Here is an 18,165-nt window from a genome sequence, read left to right on the forward strand (position 1 = left end):
ACACACACACACACACACACACACACACACATTTTCCCCTAGTGCATCTTGTCCTCAGGAAAGTCTTCATCAGGGACATTATTTTTATGGTCTCTGAATGGACAGTGAGTAGTGAAGTAATCAGACTCAATCAGATGACCAGCTCCCAAGCTGAAGTACAGATAGAAAGAAAGAGAAACGGAGAGAGAGAATGAGAGAATGAGAGAAGAGAAGGGATGGGAAGGCAGAGAGAGTGAAAGAAGACAGAAGGGAGGGAGGCGAATCTGTGAGGTGAGGATTCTGCCTTTACATCACTGAGCATGTCTTTGTGAGGATACGATTATACTGTTCTAACTCCTTTTCAAAGGTCTATTTTCTGTTGTTTAAAGCAGAACAGTGAACTGCGTGTCTGTCTTCAATGAGTATACACTGAGATAACAACAGGTTTTGCAAGGTAAGACCACTTTAACAAATTCCAATTCTTTTATTTTAGTTTTTGTTATGCTAATTGCAGCACATGCACCAGATTTGTATTTTAATATTTATTTATTTAAAAATTAAAAAAAAAATTTTAGTCTAGGGAGTTGATGTCATCTTAACCCTGTGTGTGTGTCAGAAGCAGAACAGGGACAATGTATCTCTACCATTAGCCAGTCACCACAATGTAGGTGATTTCAAGTTTTACTATCCTTTCAGCGATATTTGGCTCCTGCATTGCAGCTAGAACCAAACACACCACAGCTGCCCTCCACTTCCCACAGTGTTCATTTAAATTAGCCAAATTAATCACTCAGTGTGTATACATTATTAAATAATAAAAAAAATTGTTAAAATGTACTTAGTTGTTTTTTTTTTCTTCCTCAAATATGAAACGCTGTATGTGAGGTGCTATAAGATATGTTAAACTGCCAATCTAACCTTGGCTAATATGTAGTTAAGTGGTCAAATTTTTTTTATTAGAATAAGCTGTACACAGAAATGTTTTGCTGGTGTTTTCATATCAGACAGTTCTGCATACGTACACCAGACAGAGTCTGTCGGTTTACAAGAAGGTCCAGTTATGACATTTTAATTACACGTTATTAGGTCAAAAATAAATAAATAAATTACACACACACACACACACACACGCATACATATATATATATATATGTATATATAGCTGAATTGTTCACAGTAAGATCGATAACATTACAAAATAGGAAAGTTTTCAATTAATGCTGACTTTAAAAATGACTTAACGTACAAAATCTGTAACTTGTATGTGTATAGTGATGTCCCACAGTTCTGTGAATGATTTAAAAATATTTAAAATATCAAAAGGAAATGTGCAACTCTAAGGTTATAACACTGACTATAAACTATTTTGCAAATTTCGAGATACATTTCTCATAGTTCCTCACAAAATACTGATTTCCTGTGATGTATTAGATTGAGAGGACAATCCTTCTTGCTCTTCCCATTTTAATCTTTTTTTTTTAATCTGTTCACAACATTTCAGAGTTTGTGCACAACATGTTCAAAACTGATCTGGGATGAATCATTAGATTTAGTTGGCTTGGTTTATGGAACATAATTGTCTTGACTCATTTGCCAGTTAATTGTTCATAACAGAGATGTAAAGTACACAATAAAGACTATTTTAAACAACATGAATGATGCAGTGTAATCAAAAGGTGAGGTCAGGCAACCTAAATGAGTAAAACTAATCATTTTCCATTACTGATTTGAATAAACTCAAACCGCATTGTTGTAACCATTCTCCAGAACACTGTGTTAATGCACAAAGTTGACCTTTCTCTGTTTTGAAAGATGAAAAATCACATTTTGAGACAGGGGTCCCTGTAATCCAAACCCACCCTCGAGGGACACAGCCCTTCACATTCATTCCTTCATCTGTCAGACTCCTGGTACTGGCTTGTTGCCATGGTAATACCGTCTGGTGATGCAGTCTGCATAGTGCTAGAGCTGTAGTGTCCTAATTGGCCTCAGTCCTGGGTAAGATTTTGAATAGCTGCTTCCGTGCCACTCTCATGTTTAGAATAACTATTGCATACTGATTAAAGTTTCTGTTTTAAGGACATATAACACAAAATACTGAACTGAGATGCAGGAGGAAAAAGGAGGCAATTTTATTTACTCTAGCTCAATATTTGCGTCTCATTTTAAAACACACTTACCCTCTCTATTTATCTATCTATATCTCTATTTCACCCTTGTAGTCTCTCTCCTGCCAGCAAATACACATGCATGCAACAGGGATGATGGTTTGATGAGTCACCATCTGCTGTCTATTAAGTGTTGACATTTGCCCCAATCTCATGTTTGAGGTCAGACTCTCCTCAGCTGGCGGCCTTTTTCCAGTTGACGTGACATTTCAAGTATCCTGCAGGGTGACAATTTCTCTATAGTTACTCTAAAACTCTTTTTGTCTAATTATTATTTACAGCATATACATGTATAATATTAATTAATTTATAAAATAAAATAATAAATGATTGACACTTACATGCTGCCCTCATTTAAATTGAATGAGAACTTTCCATATTTGTGCTTTTTCTGCACTGTTTTTATTACACTGCACGACTATTTAATTTAACACACACACACACACACACACACACATATATATATATATATATACTGTATATTTATATATAGGCCTATATATATTTTAGGGCTGGTAAGCGATAACATTTTTTAATCTAATTAATTACATGATGTGGCGATTAATTAATCTAATTAATCGCACATCAAATTTGGCTGAGAAATTACTCCCCAAAGATAATTTAAAGTCATAGTTGTGTAAAGCATCAAACAGACATTACAAAAAGTAGCTTCAGCAAGAAATATTTTGTTTGATAAAATTCATTACATATACTCTTTTGGACCATGAGGGTGAGCAGGGAAGAGCAGAGAGTCCCTCAGGGGCAGGGGCTCAAATGTAAAATAGAGGCAATGTAAAAAAAAAAAAAAAAAAATATATATATATATATAGAGAGGTCAAAAGTTTGGATACATTAGGCTACTATTTAATATTTTTTCAAGAAGTCACTTATGGTCATCCAGCCTGCATTTATTTGATAAAAATTTTACTTTAAAATACATTTTATGCAATGCTGATTTATTATCAATGTTGGAAACCTGCTTTTTCATGATTCTTTGATGAATAAAAAGTTTTAAAATGAACAGCATTTATTTAAAATATAACTTTTGTAACAATATACACTACCGGTCAAAAGCTTGAGGTCAGTATTTTTTTTTTTAAAGGAATTAGTATTAAGCAAGGATTTGTTAAATTGACAGAAACAGTGGTAGTAAAGATTGATATTGTTAGAAAACATCTCTATTTTGAATACATGCTATCTAATGCTATATAAATCAATGAACCCCCAAAAAGTATCACAGGTTACAAAAAAAAATAAAATAAATAAATAAATAAAATAAATAAAAAATCAGCACAAATGTTTCCAATATTGATAATAAATCAGCATATTAGAATGATTTCTTAAGGATCATGTGACACTGAAGACTTCAGTGATGATGCTGAAAATTCACCTTTGCATCACAGAAATAAATTATATTTTAAAGTATATTAAAATAGAAAAACATTATTTTAAATTGCAATAATATTTCACAATATTACTTTTTTTCTGTATTTTTGATCAAATAAATGCAATTTATTAAAATAAATGCAGGCTTGATGAGCATAAGACACTTTCATAATGCTGCATAATTATAAAAAATGGTAATATAATAAAGTCCTTTCACGTCACCATTTCGCCAGCCTACACTTCACATAACAGGCCTGTAGGTGGCACTTGGGCTTCATTAACTATGATAGTTTCATGAAATAGTAAACAGTGTAGCCTACCATACATAAATATAAGTTAACTGAATACTGATTACCATTATTGCGACTTTTGGCGCTGCACGGTTTTGTGCAATCATTTAGCATCCATTTTCTCAGCGATGTAATTTGATTTATAAAATGAGATAAACCGCAGATTCAGATCGCTCCACAAATGTAAGCTAGTCTGTCCATGTAATTTTCAACTGATTTATGAATAAGAATGAAAAATGACCGCTCCACTTCACATTATTGTCCAATGAAATTTGAACTTCTTGTGCCAGATCATAATTGGTTGGTGTGTATTTTACATGACAAACAGGCAATGATGAATTATGTAATATTCTAAAATAATTAAATCGACACACTAGCCTTGATTATTGATGAAAAAAAGTGTAAAATATTGTTTAGTTTATTTTTTCCTTCCGGCGACCCACTCTCTGAAAGAAGGTTTCCGAACAGACTGTGGAATATCAGTCAGTCAAGCAAAAGGCTCGCAAACATAGCAACGCCGATTAATTATTGTTTTGTACACATTGTCATGTTAATTATAATTAAAATGCATTTTGTTTTATTGACCTTCATTGCTATTTTTCTGAACGGGACACTTTTGAATAATTTTGAAAAAGGGCAGGGGCTTGAGCCCCCAAAGCCCCCTCTTCTGCACGTGCCTGAGGGTGAGTAAATGATGACACAATTGTCATTTTTTGGGTGGGTGAACTATACCGTTAATAATTTATTTTATTAATTTTATTATTATTTCTATGAAAATATTAAATTATTTCTTTAATGAAGTGATACTCTAAATAATAAACTAAAGTAATTTAAAGTAAAGTAAATGTCTTAATGATGAAGTCATCGAATCATTTATTCATTAATTTGATTCGTTCAAATGGCTGATTCATTCAGGAGTGAAGTAAATGGTTCTTTATGAATGGTCCATTGAATCATTGCTTGTTCGACTTGAAGCGATCATCACCATCAGACCGATGTGACATCAAAGCACCGCAAGAGCTATAGAGAGCAGACGGCTCCTTACGCTTTTGAATCGCTCTCGCAGTACTTTGATGTCATACACCGATTGCTCTGCGCAGCACCGCTTCAAGGTCAGTAGTTGCCATACCACACTGTGATGCAGTTTGTGAGAATTCTTTCAATAGTGCAATGGTAAAAGTTCAGCAGGATGTTGGGGGACAGGTGAGCTTCCCTTAGTTTCCTAAGGAAGTAAAGGTGCTGTTGTGCCTTTTTGATCAGTATGGAGGTATTGAGGGTCCAGGAAAGATCCTCAGAGAGATGGACACCAAGGAACTTGAAGCTCGTCACGTGCTCCACTTCAGTCCTGTTATGTACTATAATTACATCTGTGTCTTTAAGACGGGGGAGTATGAGGCATGATGGGAAGTTTTGTTCATGTTGTTGGTGAATTCATGGCAGAGAAGTAAAGACGCTGTTGGTAAAATGTTAACCAGCGTGTGACTGATTTAATTCAGTAGAATGTGCTTCCTCTGATAAGGATCAGATAACTTAAGAAACATATACATAACATTGGCGATGAGGATGCGGTGGAGGGTGTGAGCACTGATTGCACGCAATGGAAAAGTCAGGTATTCCTACGTTTGAGTGCTACAAAGATCCCGCGACCCTTGGGCCAAGATGGACAAGGTGGCTGACATCGTTTGAACTTTACGCAGACGGAAAAGGTCTTATAATTGAAGAAGATGTTGTCGCGTCAGTCCTTCAATGACGCAGAGTGCTTCTTTTGCATCACGCTGGACTTGATAAGATATATCCAAGATTGTCCAAGATATATTCTCCACGCTGCCAGATACGGGGAATGCTGACGATTATAATGTGGCCGTTGCAGCCTTGAATGCATACTTCGTGCCACGAGTGAATGCTGCATATGCATGGCAGTCCTTTTATAAACTTTCCCAAAACTTCGGTGAGATGGTTCAGCAGTTTGCAACGTGTCTTAGACAGGCAGCCAGAGACTGTGCATTCGCAGGTGACATAAATAATCAAATTCGGGATGCCATCGTTGGCAAATGCTCATCAACATATGCGCGCCGTAAACTTTTGGAGGAAGGACCTAATCTCACACTTGATCGCGCGTTGGAGGTTGCTGCTCTCTGTGAACGGATAGAGGAACAGATGTCTGCATCATCATCAGTGAGTGACACATCAAAGCCTGACACAGAGTCTGTGAATCGAGTCTGGAGAAAAGGAGGAAAGCAGATGAAAGGAACATTTAAAGGAAAACAAGCAGAGAACAGTAAGATGAATAAACAGTGTTACAGATGTGGACATACAGACCATTTTGGAAGAGATTTAAAATGTCCTGCCCGAGGCCAGATGTGTCACAAATGTAAAGGACGTTCCCATTTCTCAAAAATGTGCAAAACTAAAAATGTTAAGCAAATGGTTAACCAAGTGGAAGGACAGACTGAATATGCATTTGTCATCCAAGATGACTGCAGGGGTACAGATAGATTGAATGTTTGTTTGGGGAATGTTCATTTGAGGATGCTGGTAGTCTCAGGTGCATCCAGCAATGTCATCGATGAGAAAACTTGGGCGAAACTGAAATCAGAGAGAATTAAACGCCATTCATACATCCCGGATACAGAGAAGAAATTGTTCTCTTACTCATCTGATCAGCCTTTGCCAGTAAAGGGAGCTTTCAAGTGTGATGTATGAATAGACAATCAGATGGTACAGGCCGAGTTCATTGTCATAAAAGGGACTGGTGAACCTCTGTTGGGCAGAGACACAGCCACGAAACTGGGAGTACTCAAAATTGGCACAGACATTGCAGCAGTAACGGACCTCAAGCAATCACTTCAGTCACAATACCCAGAAGTGTTTCAGGGAGTTGGTAAGTTGAAAACTAAGCAAATCTGTCTGTACATAGATCAAACATTCCAGCCAGTAGCCTAGTCTTTAAGAAGAATACCATTCAATCTAAGAGGTCCTGTGGAGGAAAAGTTAAAAGAACTCCTAGAAATGGACATTATCGAAGAAGTAAATGGACCTACCCCATGGGTTAATCCAGTTGTAATCGTGCCAAAAGCCAATTCTGAAATCAGACTTTGTATTGACATGCGTCAAGCCAATCGAGCAATCATCAGAGAAGGATACCCCATTCCTACAGTAGATGAACGTCTACAAAGTATGAACGGATCGATGATCTTCAGCAAACTGGATCTTAAATGGGGTTATCATCAGTTAGAGCTAACACCAGAATCTCGACAGATCACAACATTTGCGGTTCACAATGGAGTATACAGATACAAGCGTCTCATTTTTGAAGTATCAGCCGCAAGTGAACAATATCAACATGAGATAGCTTCTGCACTCGCTGGAGTAGAGGGAGTTAAAAACATCTCAGATTATGTAATTGTGCATGCACCCGATCACAAAGCACACAATCAACGCCTGCATGCTGTCATGAAGCATCTAAGAGAACGTGAGCTGACTTTGAATCCTGCAAAATGTCAGTTTAGTATGGATCGCTTAAACTTCATGGGTATTTTGCTAACGCAGAAAGGGATTGGGCCCACTGAAGAAAGAGTCAGAGCTGTGGTGGAAGCCCGAGAACCACAAAACTCCTCTGAAGTTAGAAGTTTTCTTGGACTTGTCAGTTAAAGCAGCAGATTTATTCCACAATTTGCAACCTTGGCAGAGCCATTGAGACGTCTTACCCGAAAGGACACAGAATTTGTCTTCGGGCCTGAACAGAAAAGGGCATTTAATGCTCTGAAAGACGAACTTGCAAAAGCAGGGACCTTGGCGTATTTTGACAAAGACGCACCAACTCGGGTCATGGCTGATGCCAGCCCTGTAGGGTTGGGGGCTGTACTAACACAGTGCCAAAAGGGTCAAATGGTGCCAGTGTGCTACATCAGTAGAAGTCTATCAGACTGTGAGAGACGATACTCCCAGACTGAGAGGGAGGCCCTCGCCCTTGTATGGGCCTGTGAGAGGCTTCACCCATATATCTATGGGAGACAATTTGACCTGCTCACGGACCATAAACCGTTAGAGTCAATATATGGTCCACGCTCTAAGCCCTGTGCCCGTGTAGATCGGTGGGTTTTACGTCTCCAACCATATAACTTCAAGATTGTCTATGTTTCAGGAAAATAAAATATTGCTGACCCTTTGTCACGACTTCTGGGGAGCACAGCAATGAGAGAGAAGCACTCACATGAATCGGATGAGTATGTGAGATTCGTAGCCATTAGTGCCACCCCAAGAGCTCTAACCACAAGGGAGGGGGAAGAGGCTTCAGAAAAAGATCCAGAACTGATAGAAGTGAGAAAACCCATCGAAAGTGGATACTTTGAAAAGTGTATGTCATATGCAGCCATAGTTAATGAACTGTGCACAATAGGCTATCTGGATTTACGTGGAACACGTATTGTTCTTCCAAAGGCACTACAAGCACGAGCACTAGCACTTGCCCATGAGGGACATCTAGGCATAGTCGGAACTAAGCAGCATCTTAGGACCAAAGTATGGTGGCCTGGCATGGACATAGCTGCTGAGAGACACTGTAAATCATGTCATGGCTGTCAAATTGTCTCTCGTCCTGATGCCCCAGAGCCACTGCGACCGTTACCATTGCATGATGGACCATGGCAAGATCTAGCAGTGAATTTACTGGGACCCTTGCCTTCGAAACACTCGATCCTAGTTGTAGTGGATTATTATAGCAGGTTCTATTAGTATGACATACTGACCTCCACCACAACTTCAAATGTGATTGAAAGCCTAGAGGGCATATTTAGCCGACATGGACTTCCTATAACACTGAAATCAGACAACGGACCTCAGTTCAGGTCAGATGAATTCAAGGATTTCTGCGAAGGAAATGGAATTAAACACCTGAAAACAACGACTAAATGGGTCCAAGCCAACGGTGAAGTTGAGCGTCAGAATGCCTTTATCATGAAATGTATTCGAATCGCACAGTCAGAAGGACTTGACTGGCAAAAGGAACTCAGGAAGTATGTTACAGTGTAGAGAGGAATTGTACGTAACACAACAGGCAAAAGCCCGGCTGAAATTTTGTTTAAAAGGAAAATGAGAGGCAAGTTACCTGAACTCACATCTGTGGATACATATCTCGAAGTTCACGGCTATGATGCTGAGAAAAAAGGGAAATACAAACTGTATGCAGATGAACATCGCAAAGCAGAATACTCAAGTGTAGCTGTTGGAGATCGGGTTTTGATCAGACAGGACATAAGTTCACTACACCATTCAATGCAACACCTCACACAGTGATCAGAAAAGCTGGAAACAAAATAACTATTGAGTCACCCAATGGAGCCCAGTACAGTCGCAACACAACATTTGTGAGGAAATATGTGGAGAAAGAGACAGAAGACAAACAGGATAGCCGGAAAGCGGAAGATGATGGCTGTTCTGAGGACACAAATCAACAGACAGTGCTAGAGGGCTCAGACAGACTTGTGTCTACAACAGAGTGTCACAGAGATGTCACATATGTGAAGTCCAAAAGGGAATGGAAAGTACCCCAAAAATTTACTGACTTTGTCATTGGGTGAATTCTTGAACTGGTGAATACAAAGTGCCGTTGAGATGTTCATGGTTTGGTCAATTTAAAGCAAGGTAAAGAAGGTGGTGTTTGCTAGTTAAATGTTTAAATATGTTGTGTTATATTTTAGGCAAGATTGAGACAGGTTAAATGGATGGTCTCTATCCAACTTTGGGGGGGGATGTCATGTACTATAATTACGTTTGTGTCTTTAAGACGGGGGAGTATGAGGCATGATGGGAAATTTTGTTCATGTTGTTGGTGAATTCATGACAGAGAAGTAAAGACGCTGTTGGTAAAATGTTAACCAGCATGTGACTGATTTAATTAGGTAGAATGTGCTTCCTCTGATAAGGATCAGATAACTTAAGAAACATATACATAACATTGGCGACGAGGATGCAGTGGAGGGTGTGAGTACTGATTGCACAAGATGGAAAAGTCAGGTATTCCTACGTTTGAGTGCTACAAAGATCCCGTGACCCTTGGGCCAAGATGGACAAGGTGGCTGACATCGTTTGAACTTTACGCAGACGGAAAATGACTTATAATTGAAGAAGATGTTGCCGCGTTCATAACAAGTCCCATCAATGTAGATGGGAGCGTGGTCCTTCTTAGTCCGCCGGTGGTCAACAATCAGCTCTTTGGTCTTCTGGGTATTGAGTGCAAGGTTATTGTTGGCACACCACGTTGCTAGATGCTGAACCTCGTCCCTATAGGCCGTCTCATCATTGCCGCTGATCAGGCCTACCCCCGTGGTGTCATTTGCTAACTTGATTATGGAATTAGAGCCATGCACAGGTACGCAGTCGTGGGTGAAAAGGGAGTAGAGGATTGGGCTCAGCACACAGCCCTGTGGTACCCCAGTGTTTAAAGTGAGGACGGAGGAGGTGTGGTTACTGATCCTAACAGACTGTGGTCTGTTGGTGAGAAAGTCCAGGGTCCAGTTACAGAGGGAGGGGCTGATGCCAAGATCACAGAGCTTGCAGATCAGCTTGGATGGGATCACAGTATTGAAGGCGGAACTGAAATCAATGAATAGCATCCTGACATATGTGTTGGTTCTGTCCAGGTGCGTCAAGGCAGAGTGGAGAGCTGAGGCGATGGCATCCTCAGTTGACCTGTTGGATTTGTAGGCGAACTGCGTATGGGTCCAGTGTTGGGGGCAAGCATGTTTTCAGGTGGGAGAGGACCAGCCTATAGAGACGGAGACGAACAGTTCTGCTTTGTCTTTATATTTTCGTTGGCAAAAATGAGCAAAACAGACAACATTGTGTCTAAAATAACACAGTATTAACTTCTTACTTACTGAACTGTTGTATAAGATCACTATTACATTTGCACTCGTGTGATATAGCACTTAGCCTATTGCTCGTGTGATATTGCTTAACTAGCCTATATGATGTAAATATGAGACAAACACTCTTTTGCCCCATATCTTGAATTTTACGCACATTCTAACTATGTTCTCTAGGCTCCATCACGCAGTGAGTTGTTGCCCTGCCTCATATTTGTCATCAATCAACTGTATGAAATGTCAGATGACCCACATAGGTCTGGGGCAAGTGCGTTAAATACGTTAATAATTTTAACGGGTTATTTTCCAGCGTAAAAAAAGTCTAGACTGATAGGTCCTTTAAATGCAATCTGCTACAATCTGCTAACAGTCACATCATTTACTACACAAGCTGATTGGCCTCTTGATTCTACAGCCAATGAGAGTAACAACATTTAAATAGTCTGGTTTGCTGTAATCTGGTCCTACATCATGCTATCAGAGTTCTTCTGAAACCCTCCACCTCCCCCTGCTCCACCTGTCTGGAGCTGCTATTGGATTTATGTATGCCTATTCATGTGGAAGCAGCATGTCTGTGTATCTATTGGTGGTAGCCAATCTATACTTGCAGCAGCATTCGTAGAAGATATAGTCTGCCAAGGCCTAATACATTGACCATTGTCAGATCTATTAATATGCTAAAACTATTTGAGAGTTGTCATGATTGATTTAAATGAACCCTAACTTAAATTATCATAAAAAGACAAATGTCTGTGTTATGTGTCAAAAAGACAAATGTCTGTGTTATGTGTCAACTACCCACAGACAAGTATTCTATTTTTTTTTCTTCATGTGCATACTTTAAAAGAATTTGTACTATGGAACTGTGCTCTTTTACAAACTGCTCGTACTCGGCTTTGATGAATCATATTGTATTGTACCTCCACTGCTTTGATTCAAAGCTCTGTCTGTGCATTGGTCAATATATGAGCTACCATGTGTTTGCAATTAAAGAGCTTTGAAAGGTGTTGATGAGTCATATCAGTGAAAGGAAAGACTAAGCACACAGTAAATAGATGCTGTCAGTCTAGGTTCAGTCTGCCAAAGCCTTATATTATTAAAGGCATTTATGCAGTCAAGGTTCTGAACAGTCAATAACAATGGAAGTTCAAATCATCTCATATAAACAGAACGAGCCCAGAGATTATTTATTTGAAGCTGAGATGGCATTCATAAATGCATTTAGCAAACATCAATATTTCTAGACAAGCAGTTTCAGTTATGATGTGTGCAGAAAGAAAAATACCTAAGCCAGTCCCAAGCTTATTTCTGCTTCAAAAGCTTTCTTTTTTTCTTATTTTTTTTTTCTTTTCTTTTTTTTTTTGGTCGGTCCTTTGTACAGAGATGATTCAATGACACAGCATTCACTGTTTCACGGTTCTGCTCCAGATTCTGGGTTGTATAGCACAAATAGAGCAATGGTTTCTTAAAAACTTTACTAGAATAATATAGTGAGCAATGTTTAACATTTAGTGAATAATCTGTAATAAAGCCAAGCAGCATTTGGGTCGCAAATATGAACAAATTGATGTAGGCACCAGTCATTTTGTTTTTCATAAATATAGCCATTAAAAATATTTTACCTGGCGAACAAAAAAGAGGTGAAAAACAGGGTCAGAAATGAACTTTTCCATTAAAGGGAATATTTGCCTACCTGAAGTGATTTCCTGGGTCATTTCCTTTGTGAGGGCAATTTTATTTACATAACAGCGATGTAATATTATGGCAAAAATCATTATTGTCGATTATTGCCCTTGATATTGGAATAATGATCAGTAATGTTGATTAACAAAATAGACATTATAAATGTTTTTGTGTGTGGAAAAATGACACAGGAAAAGCAAGCCGAGAACTGTTTATGAATACGTTTATTGTTTTTTGATGCATTACAAAACTGTATATACAGAAAGCGAGCAAAGAACGTTCCCTATTATTGAAGTGGTCAATGAATTCATCGCAAGCTCACTGAGTTCAGCACTCTCACAAGAATTTGGGGGGCATTTTTGCCCCAATCCCTTGTTATTTTCCGACACTGGTAAAAAATCCTTTAGGAAGCAATATATCATAAATGACTTGTGGCACCCACCTAAATGTCCTAATAACTACTCACAACACCTTGGCAACCGCATAGCTACAGTATGTGCCAGCACAACATCTAGATAAACATGACAACAGTTTTTAGAAAATGTAAAATTAATTGTTTTGGTATATAAAAATTCAGGCTTCTCTTGACGTGCTTTCAAGGGTGCCTTTGCTGCTTCACTTTACCTCACAAATGTCTCATTCTCAGCTACGCCTACAGTACCTTGTCATGGGATTCCCGCCAGAAGCAATTTGGAATCGGTTTGTTCTGTGACAAATATTCCACAGAGACATGGTACAAAAAGTTGTGAAAGTGAGCTTCTAAAGGGCTTCTCATAATCTCTGTGGACCAATTACAGTTATCATTCTATCAAACAAAAGAGTGACATTCAGAGATGAAGACTGTTCTTTGTGAAGTATTATCACGGCTAATGTTGTTATTCTCTATCTCTTTCATATTTTCAGATAACCAATAGCATTGACTACATTATCTAGAGACATAGCTGATTTCCTTCTTAAGGTCGAGACATGGAAAGGACAGGGAATAAAGTGAGTGGAGACTGAAACAAATGTAGAGAGTATCACAGAATACAAAAGAACCTGTCCTAATAGAAAACACAGATGTTCCAAAATGGCTTTAACCCATTTTATTTTCATTCCCCCAAGGTGTCCACCATCTCCCCACAAAAACAGACAGTGAAAAATAGATCCAAGTCCACAGAGGAGGTACAGCAAGCCAAAAAGGTAGTGGCTCTACAGAATGCTAATGTCCCACATATTTCAATTTAAGTGACTCTCACTTTATCTTTAATGTACTTTATGTGTGTGTAGATGACAGTGCGGCATTTGTGCATCAAATGAGATGATCATTAAATGGGCAGGGCACTGTGTGTCAATTTTCAGCTTCTAATTTTAAAGTTCCTTTATTGATCTCACTGTTTTACACACAGTACAGCCCACAATAAAAATATATATTATACAAGCGGTGTGCCACTCTACTAAAGATTTCAGCAGCTGTCCAGCACCATCTAGTGATGTGGTTGAATAATCTCTGAGAGTGTGTGTGTGTATTTACTCAGGGACAATGTATCTCTACCTTTCTTTGAATGCACAGTGACATAGGAATTTGGTAAAATTATTCATAATTTTGTAAATATATATTATTTATAAATATTATTATTATTATTATTATTATTACTACTTCTACTAATGCAAGTAAAATTTATTTATTTTTGTAATAGACAACATATCTTTATTCCAATAAATAATAATAATAATAATAAAGTAACACATTTTTTAAATTGTACCTTTGACTTGTCACTGGGTCAATTGTCAGCAAATCCAAATCCAAATGTTCTCTTTTATTTAAAAACTTTATCAATGCAAATAATATCTTTATTAGTATCTCTGTGTACTGATATTCACCCTCTAGGGGTAGATAAGGTGTAAAGGTGTGCTGTACCTTTGGGAGTTCTTCCTCAATCGCAAGCAAAAAAGCGCGTAACGCTGAAACCCTATTGTAATTGATAGAATGGCCAAGGAGCAGTATTCTCCACCTAAAACTGATCGGGCAGACCAAACCGTAAATCGTAGAGACTTGAAACTTGGAGGAATGCTACTGTAGTACTCAGACTGTCCAAACCGTCACCAAGGGTCTCCCCAATCGGCCTGACGGTGGAGCTACAGCGATCAAAAGTAACTACGAAATCGTGCATACCTACCGTCCATACCATTAGTCGCAGGCTCAAGTGGGCCCTGTCCCAAATGGCACAGTTCACGCGCACTTCTGCTGAGCCCACACTGAGGCGAGCTCCGCAGCAGACTTCTACCTAGTCTCGCGTAGCCAGACCTTCAGACTGGCGGCATAAAGTCTGGGAACCTAGCATTTCCATGTTTTTATTTAAATTTGTTAGATTTTTTTTTCCTTGTCTTCACCCCCTGGCTGATGTAAAATTGTTGAATGTGAATGATTTAATAATTACGGCATTACGCCATAAAGGTGTGGACTCAGAGGAAGACCGCAAAGGTTTAGGGTGCGATTTGGGACAGGACCAGTGTCCGGGAAAAAGGACACGTATGGTCACCCTACTTTTGCGAACCAACAGTTACTCTTAGGTTTTTCGCTCAACCTCAATAAAACCACTGCAGTACAACTCTATAGCTATAATGGGGTCATTTAGAAAAGGATGTGGCCAAATATACCCAAAAGCCTATAAATCCGAAACGAAAACACAAAACTTCACAAAAGTAGGTGAGCACACGTGACAGATGGTTCTAAACAAGCATACAAAGTTTCATGGAGATTATTTTTTCATTTTATTTCAGTGCAGTACAATGGACTCTCTAGGTCAATAATTATAAAAAAAAAAAAAAAAAAAAAAACCCCCATCTAGTGACCCTATGCATTTGGACAGCTATAATAGAGTCATTTAAACATATGGTCTTGAACTAGTGTACCCAAAATCAAAACTTCACAAAAGTAGGTGAGCACACGTGACAGATGATTCTAAACAAGCATACAAAGTTTCATGGAGATTATTTTTTCATTTTATTTCAGTGCAGTACAATGGACTCTCTAGGTCAATAATTATAAAAAAACAAAACAAAAAAAAAACCCCCATCTAGTGACCCTATGCATTTGGACAGCTATAATAGAGTCATTTAAACATATGGTCTTGAACTAGTGTACCCAAAAGCCTATAAAGTAAACTCAAAACTTCACAAAATTATGTAAACTCATTCATATGATTCTAAACAAGCATGCAATATTTTATGGAGATTGGGCAAAAACTGGCACTATAATAGTTATAAAGGTTAAAAACAGTTTGTTCCTATGGTAAATGCCTTGAAATTGCATTTACAACCACTAGATGGCAGCAGAGGACCACTAATGGGCTCATTCAACTCCCCAATATAGTACTTTTCTCAGGTTTTTCTTTTGGATTCATATTTATACATTATAAAATCACTATTATAACATTACACATCACATTTTATCAAAGTTTGCCACTTCATTTCTACAGAGGAATCAGTTTTTGCAATTATGCCAGATTATGATTACAGTGAAATCTAAAAATAGTGTTATAAAGAGGATAAATGTATGTATGTATGTATGTATGTGTGTGTGTGTGTGTGTATGTGTGTGTGTAAGCATTCTTAATGAGTATTAATATAATACTTAGGGATGCACCAATACCGATACTGGTTCGATACTGGCCTCCTGTACTCGTACTCCTTAAAATTCCCCGATACCAAACGCCGATACCACACAGCATGTGATAAGCACCATATTCAAACAAAGAAACACTGACAACAGACAGCAGAAAGGAGTTATGGATGTCTACTACGAAGTATATGTATGCAATGAATATAATGTTAAACATTCAGTATTAACGCCTGTATAGCTGGTGTGTGCGAGCTGATAAACAAAGCACGCTGAGTGGATTGAGCGCGCACCGGCGCAGATGCGCGATCTTGTCGAGTGAATATACCTTTCTCACAGACATCACTGGAAAGTTTGTAGTTCGGTCGGATATGTCAAAAACAAGTAAGTAAAACAAATGGAGCAGCTCTAATGCTATTAAATTAAAGATGGTGTACCATAGAGCAAACAAATGAACAGTGAAAGTAACAAAAACTGGTAAAATACATTTTAATGGGCATAATTAAGTGTGAAAATAACCGAAGGATATACAGTGAAACCAAAAATGATTCAGAGACCAGATATAATTTTTTATATTTTTTTACTAGTGGGTGCAGGACACTATAGTTCATTTATGTAAGTGAGGATAGCAAAATAAAGTAAACTGTGACAAATCATACCCAAAAATTCTTCATACAGTGGACTACCAGTAAAACTGATACAAATTTGGGTCAAAAAATTATTCTGACCGAGTCTGGGAAAAAAACTGAAGTTGAGGTTTTCATGAAGCTGGGTGACAGCATGCCCAGGAGACTACAGACTGTCATTAATGCTAAGGGTTGCCCGACAAAGTATTCATAGTTGTGTAAATTCTGTCATACTAACAGCTGTCTGAATTATTTTGGTTGATTGTAATCTATTACATACCTTTCTATCAAAGTTATCTAACATTATCAAGTTGAATTTGTTCTGACACAGTTTAACTCTGAGTTCTTGTAATATTTTATTACTATTTTCTAAACTATAGCGAATAAACTGTGATAATGTGAGAAATGTTGAAGGTGTCTGAATAAATTTTAGTTTGACTATCTATTTGATAAATGAAGTTAACCAACTAACATTATACATACCCTTTTGGTTTCTGTACCCAATATTTAAAAATGTACAAATGCAATAAAAATATCGGCATCGGTATCGGCAAGTACCAAAAATAAAAGTATCGGTATCGGGCGAGTACTGGAAAAAGTGGTATCGGTGCATCCCTAATAATACTTTAACCATTTAATTTCTGTGTATGTGTGTGTCTGTGAGGGTATTCTCCATCGTGGAAGTGTTTTAGTGTCAGCCATACATTTTGGGTTTGCCTAGCCCTAGACCCTAAAGCGTAGAACATTTAAGTTTTGCACATTTGCATGTCCTCGTTTAGATAGCTGAGTAAACATGTTCAGAGATGTGTGTTTAGAAATCCTCTTACTGTGTTCTAAAGTCGTTTTTGCCCTCCTGCCACAGGCCTTTCATACACCACAAAAATCTCTTCCGGCTAAACCAGAAACCGAACAACTTGAGGTAAACATGAAATGACAGATTATGGGCTGCTTTAAAGGTTGACTTTGAAAAACATTAGATCAAAGATTGGACCAAAGACCAGTCAGTGCTGCTTGTGCTGTCAGAGCTGCTTTATTATGTGCTTCATGTTTGTGTTTGATGTCCTCGATTACATTGTGTCTAATGTGTTGTATATTTTATAGGAGACATCAGAACTGAGTGCCTCATCAGAGGAGTTGAAATGATTGCTGGATTCAATCTTCGGGACTTTGAGATTTAGACAGATCAACTGAAATTATGGGTAATAACAAGAGGATGATTCAGTGTCTCTGTTTATGGAATTGTGACTCAGTTTTACTTAGTTTAGTTAGCATAGAAGAAAACCAACAATAATCATGTGTAGCTTCTTGAATTTGTTTGAGTCTGATAATGTTTGTGAAATAAATGCACAACTGGATATCTCAGTAAATTGTGTATGTGATTCATATTAATAGGTTCATACAGTACATATGTAGTTGTAGTAAATCATCAGTAAGACTTGAATTGAATATTTTATTAAAAAGTAACATTTATTAGGTAACATTTATAAGATAATTTTCTTAATCTTTTTTTTCTTGTATTCAAATAAAAGAATATAAAATATGCAAGTAACTAAATATCAATACAGT

The 18,165-nt window shown here is 37.9% G+C and overlaps 1 long non-coding RNA gene across 2 annotated transcripts; it reads left to right on the top strand.

Moving 5' to 3' along the window:
• The first annotated feature begins 25 nt into the window (after positions 1–25).
• On the top strand, positions 26–17,896 carry LOC107588802 (uncharacterized). 2 transcript variants are annotated; one of them, XR_001609623.1, is made up of 6 exons: positions 26–270; positions 372–433; positions 13,276–13,359; positions 13,477–13,554; positions 17,462–17,518; positions 17,701–17,896. It is a non-coding gene; the product is annotated as an uncharacterized lncRNA (long non-coding RNA). The 2 variants fall into 2 exon arrangements; XR_001609622.1 differs by lacking the exon at positions 26–270 and having other exon boundaries at positions 344–433.
• Positions 17,897–18,165: the final 269 nt, after the last annotated feature.

This window comes from Sinocyclocheilus grahami, unplaced genomic scaffold (genome assembly GCF_001515645.1).
Source record: "Sinocyclocheilus grahami isolate Dianchi unplaced genomic scaffold, SAMN03320097.WGS_v1.1 scaffold107.1, whole genome shotgun sequence".
Classification (NCBI taxonomy): Eukaryota; Metazoa; Chordata; class Actinopteri; order Cypriniformes; family Cyprinidae; genus Sinocyclocheilus; species Sinocyclocheilus grahami.